The sequence below is a fragment of the Andrographis paniculata genome, unplaced genomic scaffold (assembly GCF_009805555.1).
Source record: "Andrographis paniculata isolate CXL003 unplaced genomic scaffold, ASM980555v1 Contig66END, whole genome shotgun sequence".
Lineage (NCBI taxonomy): Eukaryota > Viridiplantae > Streptophyta > Magnoliopsida > Lamiales > Acanthaceae > Andrographis > Andrographis paniculata.
The window spans coordinates 3201162-3217861 of NW_026137602.1; the positions used below are offsets into that span (position 1 = coordinate 3201162).

The 16700-nt window shown below is 24.0% G+C and overlaps 1 long non-coding RNA gene across 1 annotated transcript; it reads right to left on the reverse strand.

Moving 5' to 3' along the window:
* Positions 1 to 1818: 1818 nt before the first annotated feature.
* LOC127262835 (uncharacterized) lies at positions 1819 to 8876 on the reverse strand. Its single transcript, XR_007841316.1, has 2 exons — positions 8711 to 8876; positions 1819 to 3044 (listed from the first exon to the last, which is right to left on the reverse strand). It is a non-coding gene; the product is annotated as an uncharacterized LOC127262835 (long non-coding RNA).
* Positions 8877 to 16700: the final 7824 nt, after the last annotated feature.

Sequence of the window (16700 nt, forward strand, 5' to 3'; positions counted from 1 at the left end):
GGCCAAAGATTTTATAGGTTTTTGTCAAACTTGGGGCCCATAATATAGCATGGGTCAGTTTATCATTATTCTTCTTTACTTGTTTCAAGGGTTTGTGTAGTCGTAAATTTAAATTTTTATTTAAATAATATTTTATTTTTATATTTTATAAAATAAAATAATATATATCTGATTAATTAAGAATATAATTCCAATATTGATATAAACACTCAAGCCCCCTTTAATTGATATAATCAAATTTAACATGCATAAATTGTTTTTAAACTATCGTTAATAAAATTATATATATATACATATATAATGTATAGGGATTTATATTTTAAGAATAACAAGAGATTGATATATATTAAAATCAATTATTATTATTATTTCTGTAAATAGGAGCATATCAAGAGATTGTGTATATTTACTTGTATTTGCATTTATTTTTTTTATATAATACATATATATTTTTTATAATATAATATGTGCAATTTGTTTCTGTACTATCCTTTCAACTGCCCTTAGAAATATATATATACAATATCAAGATCAGTATTTTATTAAATCAATTCCCATTAATTTTTTTTTTTTTTTTTTTTGATTACGTGGAATCCGCAGCCGCTCTATTAATCCCTCTTTTACTACGGTGTGGTTGTTATGTGGTTTTAATTGTGGGTTAATTTTAAATAATAAAATGTTTAAATTAGAATAATGGTATAATGTGATATAAATAAATATTAATGTAATATTTTGAATATAAAATTAATTTTTAGTACTCCCTCCAACCCTAATCAAATGGGCAATTTTGGTTTTTTTTAAGTAGATTAAGAAATAATAGTATTTTATTAGTTAGTAAAAGTGTGAAAGAGTTTTTGATATTTTTGCTCTTTGACTTTATGATGAAATAATTGTATGTGTAGTGATATGTTTTAATTTAAGTAAAAGTTAAGAGTATTTTGATATTAGTGTATGAGTATTTTTCTAAAATAGAAAATGGATATTTTGAAATGGGACAAACGAAAATGGTAAAAAATGGTATTTTGAATTAAGACGGATAAAATATAATATAAAAATAAAAAATAAATATTTGATTTGATATTTTTTGAGGAAAAAAGTTGTATAAATAATGTAAATTTCTCAAAATCCTTTGAACAAATACACCCTTAGTTTATCCTATCTTTCCCAATGTTTCCTACATATTGATTCATTTGTATTATTGTTTTTCTCTTTTAAAGTTTCAAATAAATTCTTTGTTTTTGCTAGTTTTTTTTTTCGCGATTGAATTTTAGTTGATGTTTGCAGGATGTTTGGACATCGAATGGGCTGTATCAATAGGTCCAATCGCGACATGAATCCAAACATTATTAAGACTCCCATTATTATTGCCTTATAAACCTGTTTGTGGTGACGGTGATTCAGAAAATGGCATGTGTAAGAGATTGATGAATCATCAATAAAAAAAAATCTAAATTTATTGTAACTAATTTTATAGTGGGATGAATTAGATTATTAGGATAATATTTTGATAGTTCCATGAGTAAACCGTGAGAGATTATTGAACATTGAGATAGTGGAGATAAGATTGAAAAAGTTTTGGGTATGGGAATGATAAAAAAATGAGTGAAATGATTTCTTGAATGTGTAGGTTCGATCGTATCTATGTATTCTTATGCTTCAATAGTTTCAATAGTGAATCAAGTCAATGTTGGAACCCTCAAGTGTAGGCTGGTGTAGCCGAATTGAGTTAACAATTATCTTTTATATTTTTGTTTTTATCATCATCATCAGTATGTAGTATATGCATTCGCAGTTCGATCGTCCAACAAATAACGAGTCTGTGTTGAAGAAAAAATTTACTTATGAATTTTGAAATGAGTTGGTGTTGCTGCAAGTGCTTAATGAATTTTTGGACCAACATTTGTTTTGCAAACATAAAATCAATTATCATATTTTTCTAGCAAATTCTTTTTCTCTATAATCTCTTCCCTTTTTTTCTTTTTTTTTTTTTTTTTCTGAACTATATTATATTGTGGGTGCCAAATATACCTCCAAAGGAGCGACCAAAAGTCTCAACCCTAGAGGTGAATTGTCCATTTTGTCCTTGGACTTTCATTAAATTCCCATTCCAATTCTTTCCCTATCCCCTTCTTCAACACGCTTCAATTCGTCTGTCACTTCCGAAGACCTCAATCAAACCCATATCCATGGCCAAGAGACCTCGCCCTCCCGACCACCTCAAATTCCCCGACGACGACGCCATTAACGATGTCCGCAGCCTCCTTCCACCCTACTCCTCCGCTAGATCCCAGCACGACACCTTCGCCATGGTCGCCGTCCTCTCCAGAGTCCTCCAAGGCGGCGGAGATCAACAACCACCACAACTACCGCCGCCGCAGATTTCCGGCGACAATTCCCCCGCCGGAACCCTAGCCGCCGCCCAATCCTCCCACCACCAACCACAACCAGGTAAATTCAATTAAATACATACAAAATAATTATATATATATGTATGTAGGTATGTATATCTGTGTTTAATTTAAAAATCGACGAATTAATTGACGATTATGGCGTAGAAATCAAAATTGGGGATAAGGAAACCCTAATTCGGAGAAATCACTACCGGGGAGTGCGGCGGCGGCCATGGGGGAAGTGGGCGGCGGAGATTCGCGACCCGGTGAAGGCCGCCAGGGTGTGGCTGGGGACATTCGACTCCGCCGAGGCCGCGGCGGTGGCGTACGACGCCGCCGCCTTCAGATTCAAGGGCAGCAAGGCGAAGCTGAACTTCCCCGAGAGGGTTCCCGTCGGAAAACAACCGCCGGCGACGGCTCACCAGGCGCCACGTCAGAACTCCGATGATCATCAAAGCCCTAATTTTAATTACGTCTCTGCAATTCAAGGGTTTCGTCGTGAAGGCTCCTTGTCATTGTCTTCGTCGTCTAATCTAATTGTTTCTGGTCAGGTTTCTTCGACAGGTACGATCATGGCGTCGGCGCCATTGCAGCTGGATTCTCAGCAAGAAGAAGGGTTTCATCGGAGGGTTCATGAGTGTGGATTTGAAGATTCTGATACGAACATTTGGGGATCAGAATCTGATCGACAGTCGTAAGAGGTAATGAAGAATATATATATATATATATTTATAATTCATATGCAAGCTTGAAGTTAAATTTGAGATTGAGATTGAGATTTTATGTGTGAAAAATAATTATACATTTGGAACTTGATAGTCTAAAATTCAGCATGCGCGGAATAGGCACAACGGATAATACATAGTATTATGACATACAAGACAATATGTCTTAATATAATAAAAATACAATACATAATATAGTCTCACATAACACATACAATAAATAATTTTAGCACATGACGTATGCTCATACAACATATTCAGAAATTATGAACAAACAACATATACTGTGTGTAATAAAAATATATTTTATTTCTATATTTTATTTGTGCTGATTTGAACGGTGCTAATTTTCAAGCTGCGGTTACCTATTAAATATAGTGATAGCACATGAGAGTATACCACACAAGACATACTAATACTTGAATGATTTTCTTGTGTGTTATAGTTTGAGTTTGAGTTATGAATAATAAAATTTTAATTTAAAATAATTATTTTATACGATATAAATAAATGTAATGTGATTTCAAATATAAAATTAATTTTCAATAATATAAAAATAATAAAAAATATTTTATCTAATATCTTTGGAGTTAAAAAAATCAATAATAATAAAAAAAGTAGAAAACCCCAATCTAACACAACCTCTATGTTTGGGGAAGTAATAAAATTATTATTCATATAAGAAAACATTTTTCCAATATATTTCTCATTTGAAAAAAAAAATAAAATTGAGAACAATACATTAATTTTATTTTCAACATCCATAAGATATATAAATATGAAGTTTTGGATGAAATGCAAATATATTTGAAGAACCCAAGAAATAGAAAGAATTACATATCAGGTGACAAATTTTGAGCTATTTAAGATTGTCCTAAACTAAAATATGCCTATAGAATTTATACATATACTCAAGCAATTTTCTTACTTTGTTCGAAATTTATGAAATAATGAAAAATATTTTATTGTATACGTGATATATATATATAAAGACAACCATTTCTGAAGAATCGATACTCTTTTAAGATTTTTTTTTTTGGAATTTAAAAACAATTCATTTGGATTTTTAGCTTCCTATATAAGATATATGTGCAAGTTCCGATGAAATACGATAAACTCGAGGAGTGGTAATTACGAATAAGTTAAAAATCTTTAGCTGGTTGAAAATTTTCGAGACTTTTTATTGAAGAAAAACTAAAAAAGAACAAAATCAAATAAAAGATAGCTGAAATGTCCGAAGGTCTTTTTTTTATTATTATTATTAATATAATTCGGTGTAAAATTATAAAACTAATATAGAAAAGGATATGTATCTATTTTTTTTAGTCTGTTACACAATTTTTTGGTATTTATATTAAACATTGTTTAAATAAAAAAATTCAAACGTGGCTGAAAAAATACTTTATATTTCATTCTATCCGACAAATTAAGCATATATTTTGTGATATTTAATTTTTATAGATTTGTTAGTATCAAAATTTTGGAATACAAATAATTGTAGACCTTGTGTATAAGTGTGTGTTGAATATTTTTTGTATCAATATGATGAACCCTCAATGAAATATAATTTCACACATTAGATTTCGAAAATTAAAAGCAATCATTTAAGTCTCTTATTTAGATTTAGTAAAATGCAATAATTTGTGATTTTGTTCATATTATTTAGATATATGTCATGTGAGATTTATGTGAATTTATAAAACTAAAATACAATTAAAATTTATAAGTATAAAACGATATAATAAAACGAATAATCATATCTACGAGACACGAAAAAAACATGCAATTTTTCCTATTGAAATGCATTCATCACATATATATATAATGTCATAATTTTGATCTTGAATTTCTTTTTTTTCTCTATTCAATATACTCCCTCCGTCCGGTATTAAGGGCCACACTTATCTTTTTACATTATTATATTAATATTAAAAATATTTTTGTCATTTTTTTTAATTTGTACTACGTTTTTATATAAAAATTAATATTCAAATATCAACATTTAAAAAATAAATGAGATCTGCCGGACGGAGATAGTAATATTTACCATAAATATATATTATTTTCTATTATAAAATATTACTATCCAAACAAAAAACTAAAACTTCAAAACAACACACCCTCCAATTTACTAAAATAAAATAATGTGTGATATTTTAAATATTTGTTTGTATTTTTATATTAATTCAATCTAAAAGATAATATATCTATTTTTATCTACTCATATATAAGTATTATACTCGCTCTGTCCCAATACAATAAACTTGTTTACCATTTATGTTTATCTCAAAACAATAGTCTTATTTTTATAAATAACCATATTACTATAAAACTACAATTACTTTTTCATTTTTATTACACAATTACCGCTACTTTCTACACTAATACTCTTACAAGGACAAAAAAGTCTTTTATCCATACTTTTTACCAACTACCAATATAATATCAATATTTTTTAAATCTCATATCCAACCAATTAAGATTATAAATTTGGAACAGATGGAGTATTCAAAATTTATTTTCAACTTTCTCTGTATAATATGTTGGCTTATGTGTATTTCTACAAGATAAGAATTGACCCCATAATATAAAATAAAGCAAAATTACAAACAAACACATTGGATACTATGTCTTGTTTACTACAAAAAAAAAAAAAAAAAAAAATTATGTTGATTTGATCGGGGCATAAATTTTATATAAAAAAAATATAATAAAATTTTTTTTCTTTAATGGTCTAAAAAAAGTGGAAATATAATTTTTTTTTACAAAAAAATAGAAAAAAAATAAATTTGAATGACAATTAAAAAAATAAAACGAGAATAGAGTATTTTTGTTAAATTTTTATTGTTTCTTTCAAACGAGAATATATATAATTTTTGTTAAAAAAATTTGCATATATTATTGAAATATTATAAAATAAATATTAAAATACTATTATTTTTTTATTAAAAAAAATATATTAAATATTAAAATACTTTTATTTTTTTGATAAAAAGAAAAAAAAAAAACACACACACACTAAACTAATGTGGATGTAACTTACTTGTAGTCACACAAATTTGACATTTTTCCCTAAAGTTATGTGTGAAGCTAATTATTGAGCGAAATATTCATAAAAAATAATAACATTTTTTTATTAAAAAAATCAGGAAAAAAAATATCAAATGTATTAAATTGAGTCAGCTCTCCTTGATTATTCAATATTTATTTTATCAATGATAATGCAATAATTAATAAACCATGGCGTGTTCTTCCATCTATTCTATAAAATACATTTCTTTAAAAAAAAAATTAATATATTATATAAATTTATTATTTTTATATTATTTATTTAATTTTTTATATTTTAGATTTAAAAAAATAATAAAATATCTTTTTAAATAATTTCACCAAACAAAACATACGTATAAACATATGACTAATCTCTCCAACAAGTTCATACGTTCTCTATACAAAACTATATATTTGATTTAATATTTTATTAGATAAAATAGATATTTGATATGATTTTATACAAAAATTATTATCGACTGATCATGTAAAACTTTTACAAATACATATGTAAACAGAGGTTAAATTTACATAAATACCGCAAATAAATACTCATTTTGTTTGAAAATTTTATATAAATTTGATTTGACACATAATTAATAATAATAATAATAATGTTAAAGTAAGATATTATGAAAATTATATTTGAAAATTAATAAAAATAAATAAAAAATAAAAATTTTATGAGATAAGTAGACAGAGTAGTGACCATTTTTTTATTATTTATTAAAATAAATATAATAAAATTACAAGTAGATAAAATTAGTTACTCACTCCTCCACGTACTGCTACACCGTAGACACTGTATTTTAGGAGGGGTGTAATTAGTAGATAATTAAGAATATATTAGTGAAAATAATTATCCAATAATATAAATAATTATAAATTAAGATTAAGATAACTAATTAATTTAATTAAAAATTCTAAAAAAATAAAATTAAAAAATTTAAAATGAGATTAAAGTGTGTAATCATTTTCCAAAAAAAGAAAATGACATGGTATGTGGGACGAACAGAAACGACAACGTGGACATGGTATGTGGGACAGATGGAGTATTATAAATTAATCTAAATTTTACAGACAAAAAAAAATGACATAATTTTATCAGATAAATGATAAATGTGATAAGTAAGCTTCTATAAAATTTCCTCTCTGACGTAAGCTAGACATCTCATCTTCTTGGGGATAAGGATGTGTTTGTTTGTGTTTTTATTTGTTTTCGCACAATACCATGAATATATACATATATATATATATAATAAAAAATAAAACTCTTTTCTAGAATATATATTAAACAAAATATCTATATCCATTTTAATTCAAAGTTCGTCATATTCGAAACTTACTTTTAAATGGAAAATTTCAAATCCACAACAATTTTCATAAATATTATAAAAAAAAAAAATAACAATCAATGTACATATATAATATATACTTTATTTGTTCACAAAGAGTCAATAACTCAATACAAAAAAATTATTTTTTATATCAGCAATATAATTTTTTATACTTAATATGATTCTTCATACTTAATGCTCATTCTGATCCAACTTAAAGTATTATTTTTACTATTTTCGTTCGTCTCACCCAAAATATCTTTTTTCTATTTTAGTAAAAGTAATCATACAATAATACAAAGATACCCTTAACTTTTACCTAAATTACAAACATACTATTACACGTACAATTATATTGTACATAAAGTCAAATGACAAAAATGTCAAACTTTTATATAAACAATATAATTTTTCATACCTAATATGATTTTTCATACTTAATACTCTTTCTGTTCCAACTCAAAGTATTATTTTACTATTTTCGTTCGTCCCATCCAATATATATATATTTTTTTCTATTTTAGTAAAATTAATCATACACTAAAACTAAGATACCCTTAACTTTAACCAAAATTACAAACATACCATTACAAATACAATTATATTTTACATAAAATCAAATGACAAAAATGTCAAACTTTTTACACTTCCACTAACTAATAAAATATTTGACCTTTCGACCGGGATGATGAGAGTATAATTTCTCGTGCCTAACATAAAAAATTTACACACACCAAAAACACTAACAAACCCTAAAATTACACTCCAAAACCAAACATCAATTTATATACTCCATTCGTCTCATAACAAAGTATCAATTTTTTTATTTTGGTCTATCCCATAACAAAGTATCTATTTTTTTTTTTAAAGTAAATGTACTATCTATATAATATTACAAATATTTTTACAACTTCCAATATATTACACAAATATCATTACCTTTACATCACATAAAACTAATAAGATCATTTTAATCGTTTATATTTTATTTCTAATATATCTCAATATAATACTAATATTTCTAAAATTTCATGCAAAAAAACAAATGAATACATATTTATGAGATGAAAAAAGTATATGCAGTAGGAATTGAACTTCCATGAAAGAAAACAATATATATATATGCAGTGTGTCTCTATATACATCTCTCTCTCTATATATATATATAAAAGAAATGAAAATTAGAGCTGGGTTATTAATTACTTACCTGTGGAAAGACGATAATTCTTCGAACATCGTTATGCTCCTTCTGCAATTCCAAAGCTTAAAAAATATGAGAGAGAGAGAGATTGTATCTATCTATCCCTCTCTCTCTCTCTATATATATATATATATAGATATGGATATATGATAATGACACAAGGGTTGGTAGTAACATGAGAAGAAGGAAGGATAAGAATTGCTCAATACTTTTTCTTTTCAAAATTTTAATAATCAAACTCTAATTATTATCTAATACTCAGTTCGTCCGGCTACAAAATATACATATTATTATTTTAAGATGTTCAATTACAAAGTAACTATTTTATTAAATGTCTTTTTTTTTTTTTCCACAAATACTCTTACTTTATATAATATTATTAGTTTTATACCAAAAAAAACAAGAGCAAGAATGTCATTACACTATTTTTATCTATCTATTATAATTAAAATACTATTATTTTTTTAAAATTCTGCGTCAAAAGTAAATATATATTTATTGTTTGGACGGAGGAAGTACTATTGTGATATATTTTTCTTTTATACAAAATATCTTACATTTAAAAATAAAGTTAATATTAAAAACAAAATCATACGCGAAAAAATACTTGGTCAATATGTTTTTATATACCTATCTTTGTCTTAATTTATTTATCAGTTTTTGTTCAAGTGGATGTGTTTGTTTTGTGAAAATATTGAAAGGAAATTTTTTTATTTAAATTGTATTTATAAAATACAAAATATGTATATATAAAAATAAACTTAAAATAATAAGGTAAAATTGCTTATAACTCCCATGTGGTTTCAAAATTCAGCGTAAAATCTCATTGTACTTTAAAAAAGTATGGTACCCCTTATACTTTAAAAAACATTGCATAAAACTCCACCACCATGAAACTTTTCTCGTGTGATAAGAAGATGATTTTCTATCTATATGTTTTGCATGCAGGGGGATTTTATGCAATATTTTTTAAAGTATAAGTGAGCGTCATGTAATTTTTTAAAGTAAAATGGGTATTTATGTTAAGTTTCGAAGCCACAAAGTGGTTTCATGCAACATTTTTTTAAGTATAAGGGGACGTCACACAATTTTTAAAGTAAATGGAGAATTTACGCGAAGTTTAAAAATCACGAGTGAGTTATGGACAATTTTGCCAAATAATAATAAAACAATCGGACCAAAGGAAGTATAAATTCTGAGGATAGGCGATAGATGAATTTGTTTGGTACTTTATTTGACTTTTTTTTTTTTTATTTAAATAGTATTTTATTTTAATATTTTATAAAAGAATATACAATTTTTATCAAAACTTTAAAAATCGAATAATATTTATTTGTATTTAAAATAAATAATAAATAAACCCGTCAATTTAAGAAAATATAAAGTGCGGCAAATGTGAACGGAATATCTTACTCCACAAGCTATTTAGCTGAACTAATCTAGGTAGAAATGAAAATTAATACTAGGCGTTTGTTTGGCTTTCTAATTCGTAATTTTCGTGTTTGAGTGGAAGTTTTGAAAATATTTTATTTGTCATGTATGTCAAAATTAATTTTTTTTTTTTTATCAACTAAATATTAAAATATTCCTACTGTTTAGTAAATTTATATTTTAAAAATATGTAATAAAAAATTTACTGGTCGGCGTAGGGACTATACATTTTTATTTTTTAATATTAATTTAAAAATTAATTTTTCTTTTATCTTTTAGTAATTGTGAACCACACAATTCAATGTAAACACATATTATTTATTTTGTGAAATAATTAAAAAAATATATAAAATATTATGTAAATAATATAAAAATAATAAATATATATAATATATTAATTATTTTTTTAAAAAAAAAAAATCTCCAGTATTTTACTTTACTTTATCTTAATATTGGAAGACGTGAGTGATATATGTGAAAAGGCTTCTAGAAAGTGGTTATATAGTCATAGAATTCGGCCAACCAACCGTATCTGAACAGGTCTGCTTTCGTATGTTTCCTCACTAAATTTATACTCCATCAAATTTATTTTATTTTTTATTTGTATATTAAATTATCTTATTCCGTCTCAAGTAATATGGATGTATTACTGTACATACGGAAATTTACGTAAATTATAATTAGTAAGTAATTAAGAAGTGTATTAGAAAAATAATTATAAATTAAAATTAAAATAAATAAATAGTTTAATTAAAATTAAAAAAATTATAAAATTTAAAATTTAAAATGCGATTAAAGTATATAATTATATTTTCAAAAATAGAAATGATAAGTTATATGGGACGAACAAAAATAGAAAATAGAGACAAATTATGTGGGACAGAGGGAGTATAAATTATAATGAAATTTAAAAATTATTACTCCCTCCCTCCGGCTACAAAGTATACATATTTCTATTTTGGGACGTCCAATTACAAAGTAAACATTTAATTAAATAGCCCATTTTTTTCTACAAATACCCTTACTTTACATCACACAATTACTTTTATGCCAAAAAGTAAGGGCAAAAATATTATTACACTACTTTTACCTATCAACTATAATTAAAATACTATTATTTCTTAAACTTCGCGCCAAAGTAGATATATACTTATTGTGTAAACGGAGGGAGTATTTAATTATTATTTTTTATTTAATTTTTTTTTACTGTAAATATCTTTATTTTTATTACATCTCTCCCTATTCTCTTTGATGATTAATTAATTTTTCAAATATATTATAACTACGTTTATTTTTTTCCTAATTTTTTAATAGAACTTTGGCTCCATTCATTCAGTATTATAGAAAAAATAATTTTTACCGTGTGGTACAGAGAATTATATCAAAATATAAAATATATTTAATTTATTTTATAACAATCGATACGTTTTCAATTTTTATATGTTCTATAATAATTGATATTTTTCTATTTCGGTAAAATTTACTAAATTAAAACATATTTAACAAATGTCTTCTTTCGTCCAATAAAAATTGATATATTTTCTACTTTTATATGTCCCATAACAATTGAATATTTTTTATTTTTATTTGTCTCGTAACAATTGATATATTTCTATTTTTGTAAATTTATTAAATTAAAATTTACTTAACAAATATAAATCAATTTAATCATCTAGTACATAACATATAACATTATAAATAAGTAAAAAATCCACTCAAAATTTATTTATTTTTATTTTTCTCCGAAAAAAAATACTTGTATTATAAAAAAAATTATTCTCTACGAAATGATATTTATATTTTATATATTTTTCATTGCAAATATAATTTTTAAAATATTTAAATACATATTCTAATTTTTTAATTATATATATTAAATTTAAAATTTAAATTTAAATTTATTAATATTATTGATTACATAGTAAATAGTTATTCGTTTATTTAAAATTTTATATTTTATACATAACACATGTATTATACTTCTTTAATTGCGGACAACAATATTATTTAAATTTTTTTTTATAGTAAATTAATAAATAAATTTATTAATAGAAATATATAAGATATTTAAATATTATATATATATATATATAATTGTCATTAATTGAAATAGAAATAACAGAAATAAGAAAAAATGCTACAGTTCAATTGGAATCGAAACAGTATTAAATATTCACTTTACGTCCAAATCATTACTAGAAAAGATTTGGGATGGTGTGGTTGTTGCGCGGCCTATTTGACTTGACCGTGTCAACTCCATAAAAACGACGCCGTATTAGCTATGTACACTTTTTACGTGGCAATTCTACAGTTTTCAACGTAGTAATAATAATAATAATAATAATAATAATAATAATATTTATTTTTACATGAATGTGATTATATAAAATATAATATAATATAAAAATAAAAAAAATTCTATATTTAAATGATTAAAAATTATAATACATTCATCCGACTCTAAATATCTCATTTGTTTTTTATATGTTAAATTTTTAAATATTAATTATTATATCAAAACTTAGTACAAAATTAAGAAAAAAACTACAAAATACTTCTATTAGTTTATTATTATACTAATAGAAGAACACTTAATACAAAAAATTATACAAATATAAAAATATTTTTAATGTTAAGTACAAAGACGCAAAAGGTAAATGCGACCATTAGAGACGGATGAAGAGTGTATATGATATATATTGAATTAATATATATATATTATTGTTTCAAAATAATACTCCCTTCGTCGCTTAACAATCTATCTATTTTTTCATTTTGGTTCGTCCCATAACAAATATTCATTTCTTTTTTACTAATAGTCTATGTATCTAACATTACAAATACTCTTCCAATGTACAATATATTACACTAATGTCATCACTTTTATATCATACAAGACTAACAAGGTTAGTTTAATCTTTTTACTTTTATTTATACTATAATCCAATATAATATTAATATTTTTAAAACTTCGTGCAAAAGACATACGGATAGATAAATTTGGGACGGAGGGAATAATATTTGTTTGGGGGTTTGGATTTTGAGTTGAGATTTGAATAGTAAAAAAATTTGAATTGAAATAGCGTTGATGTGATATAAATAAGTATTGATATAATATTTTGAATATAAAATTAATTTTTAATATAATATAAAAAATAAAAAATAAATACTTAATTTGATATTTTTTAATTTTTTTTTTAATAATATAAATCTTTGGAAATCCTTCCGACAAATACTCCTTAAAAAAACACCAATAGAACAAACCCAAAATAGCCACCTTCTCTCATTATTGTGAGGAGACTCAATAAATATCTCAACACATCCATTCAAAATTATACTATTTTCGTATCACTTAATTTATCAATTTTTTTTCATATTTGTCCGTCTCATATAATTTATTTCTTTCATTTTTCTAAAATACAATTATACACTTTAATCACATTTTAAATTTCATAATTATTAACTTTTTATTTTAATTAAACTATTAATCTATCTTAATGTTAATTTATAATTATATTTATTATATCATTTTTTTTAGCAATACACTTACTAATTACTTACTCCCTCTATCCCAATACATAGTCTTGTTTACTTATTTTTGTCCGTTCCAAAACAATAATCTCATTTCCATAAATAACAATATCACTATAAAACTATCATTATTTTTTTCATTATTATTACACAATTGCCACTACTTTTTACACTAATACACTTACAAGGGCAAAAAAGTCTTTTACTCGTACTTTTTACCCACTACCAATATAATATCAATATTCCTTAAATCCCGTGCCAAACCAAACCCAAACTATAGTTCTGGGACGGAGGGAGTACTATTTACATCGTATTTAAAACTCCATATCTCAGCTAATGTGGACAAATTAGTTGGGACAAAAAAAATACTAATAATAATTTAAAAAATGACAACTTATAAAATTATAATACACGACAATAAAATAAAAAGTTAATTCTAAAATTTCTAATTTTCAATTTATTTTTCCAGTTGGTCCTCTATATTCTGTTTTTTATCGATTTTTTTTTTTTTTAATCTCTAATAACTTCCACTCATATATTTTATTTTACACTTCAAATTAAAAGTGAAAAATTAAAAGTGTAACATTGAAAGTGTTTATAATTTGTTTATAGTTTGAAAATTATAAGCTATAATTTTTTATAATGTAAAGAATTTTTTTAAAATGGCATAAAACTCTATTATGTTTTTTAAAATATTTCAAATGGTTCTCAATTTTGTTCAATATTTTGAAAATATAAGAAAATTTTATATAATTTGTATTGGACTTAAATAAACAGTTTTTACTGAACAATATAATACTCCCTTCGCCCCACTTATCATATCCTCGTTTATGTCCATCCATCTTAATTTTATTTTAAATTTTTTAATTTAATTTTTCTTATTTTAATTAAACTAATTAGTTATCTTAATTTTAATTTATAATAATTTATATTATAAATTAATTATTTTTATTAATATATTTTAATTATTTACCAATTACATTTATCTTAAATTTTCGTATTTACCGTCATAAAAAAAAATGCAATGTGAGACGGGTAGTATTAACATACTATTTAAATAAGAATTAAAAATTAAAACTTAATAATTGATTGATGTAGACATAGCAAGTCAGCGCCGAAGTTTGACTTTTGTCGTGATGTTAATGTCAACCTTTCCAGCATGTCATGTTACATGTTCACATGCATAACCACGTAATTCCCATTATTCAATTAATTATAAAATATAAAATTTAAAATATAATTAAAATGTATAATTATATTTCTAAAAAAATAATAAGATATATGAGACGAACAAAAATAAAAAATAGGGACAAATTATGTAGAATAGAAGAAGTATAATATTATATAAAAATAAAAAATAATATTTTTTCAATTCAATTTTAATATTATTTTTACTATTTTAACACATCATATTCAAATTTATATCTTTATTATTATAATTATAATAATTATATATTATTATCAAAAATATTATCTTTTCCTTCCGTTTCAAAACAATAGGAAAATTTGAAATTGATACCAGATTTAAGGAATAATAATAGTATTATATTGATAGTGAGTGTAAAAGTGTTTCTAAAAGACCAAAATGCTTATACTTTATGTAATTATTGTGAATAAATTGGAATAATATTGTATAATAATGGAGAGTTTGTTACCAAAAAGATAAATAAACTATTGTTTTGAAACGAATAAAATGAAACTATTATTTTCAGACAAATTTTTTTTGAACTTTCACATAAATTACAAGCACATAATTACAATGTAATTTAAAAATTATTTAATAGTTTTTATAATGTTGAAAAATATATTTATATATTATTTAATTATTAATTACATTATATAAAAAAAAAAATTATTTTTATTTAACATTAATAATTTCAAATTTTGTCTAAGTTTGTAGAAGTGATGTGAAATTATATACTAGTAATTTGATGTAATATTTTTTAATAAAAAGTTATAGATAATTATTGAGTATTGTATATAAAATATAATATGAAAAATTTCGAGATAATACTATGAAAATACAATATGTATATTTTTTTATTATTATTATTTTTTATTTAGATTGATAAATACTTGTATTATACGTATGGTAGTAGTACATAGTAGTATATTAACTAAAATATATTTAAAAGTATAAAAAATTAGATTGTAAATAAAATAATTGATAAATAAAATGTAATGATGATTTATTTAATATGTGGGCTCTATCGAAACAGTAAAATGAATTCATTTTGATTGAGCCTAACAAAAGTGGGCTACTGACACATTTGGGCCTTTATGGGCCTCGTGGCCCGACCTATTATTTAAACGGGCTATGTTGTGGTTAAGCCCATGGGCCACCAAATCATTTTTCTAAAAAATATTAAAATTTATATGTAATACTCCCTCGTTCCCACATAATTTGTCCCTATTTTTTATTTTCGTATATTCCAAATAATTTGTCCTTTTTATTTTTAAAAATATGATTATGCACTTTAATCATATTTTAAATTTTAAATTTTATAATTTTTTTAATTTTAATTAAACTATTTACTTATTTTAATTTTAATTTATAATTATTTTTACTAATACTTACTAATTATATTTTACCTAAATTTGCGTATGGAACAAAATAAAAGGAAACTTTTTATTTATTTTTTAAAAAATACGTTTTTATTTTTAAATTTATTTTTTATAAAGCTTAATTTTCAAGGTTGGAGGCGCTTGGCGTGAAAACAAAGGAGTCGACAAAAGTCGAATAGGATTAAGCCATGTGGCAGCGTAGGGGCCACACGATTGCAGAGGGACAACAAACCGAGGCATAAACTGCCAACAACGGACAAATCTGGGCCGTCCAAATATAGACATCGGTCAGTCCGTTACCACCGCTACAAATTAATATCGATTTTTATTATTTTTAATTTTTATATTTATTAATAATTTTCTTCCTTAGCCTTTTCCTCCATCTCTGGAATTGCTCGAGCTTTTGCGAGGTGGTGCGAGGGCGGAATTCGAGGAGCGAATTTTGAAAATTTTGAGCGCGTGGAGGCGT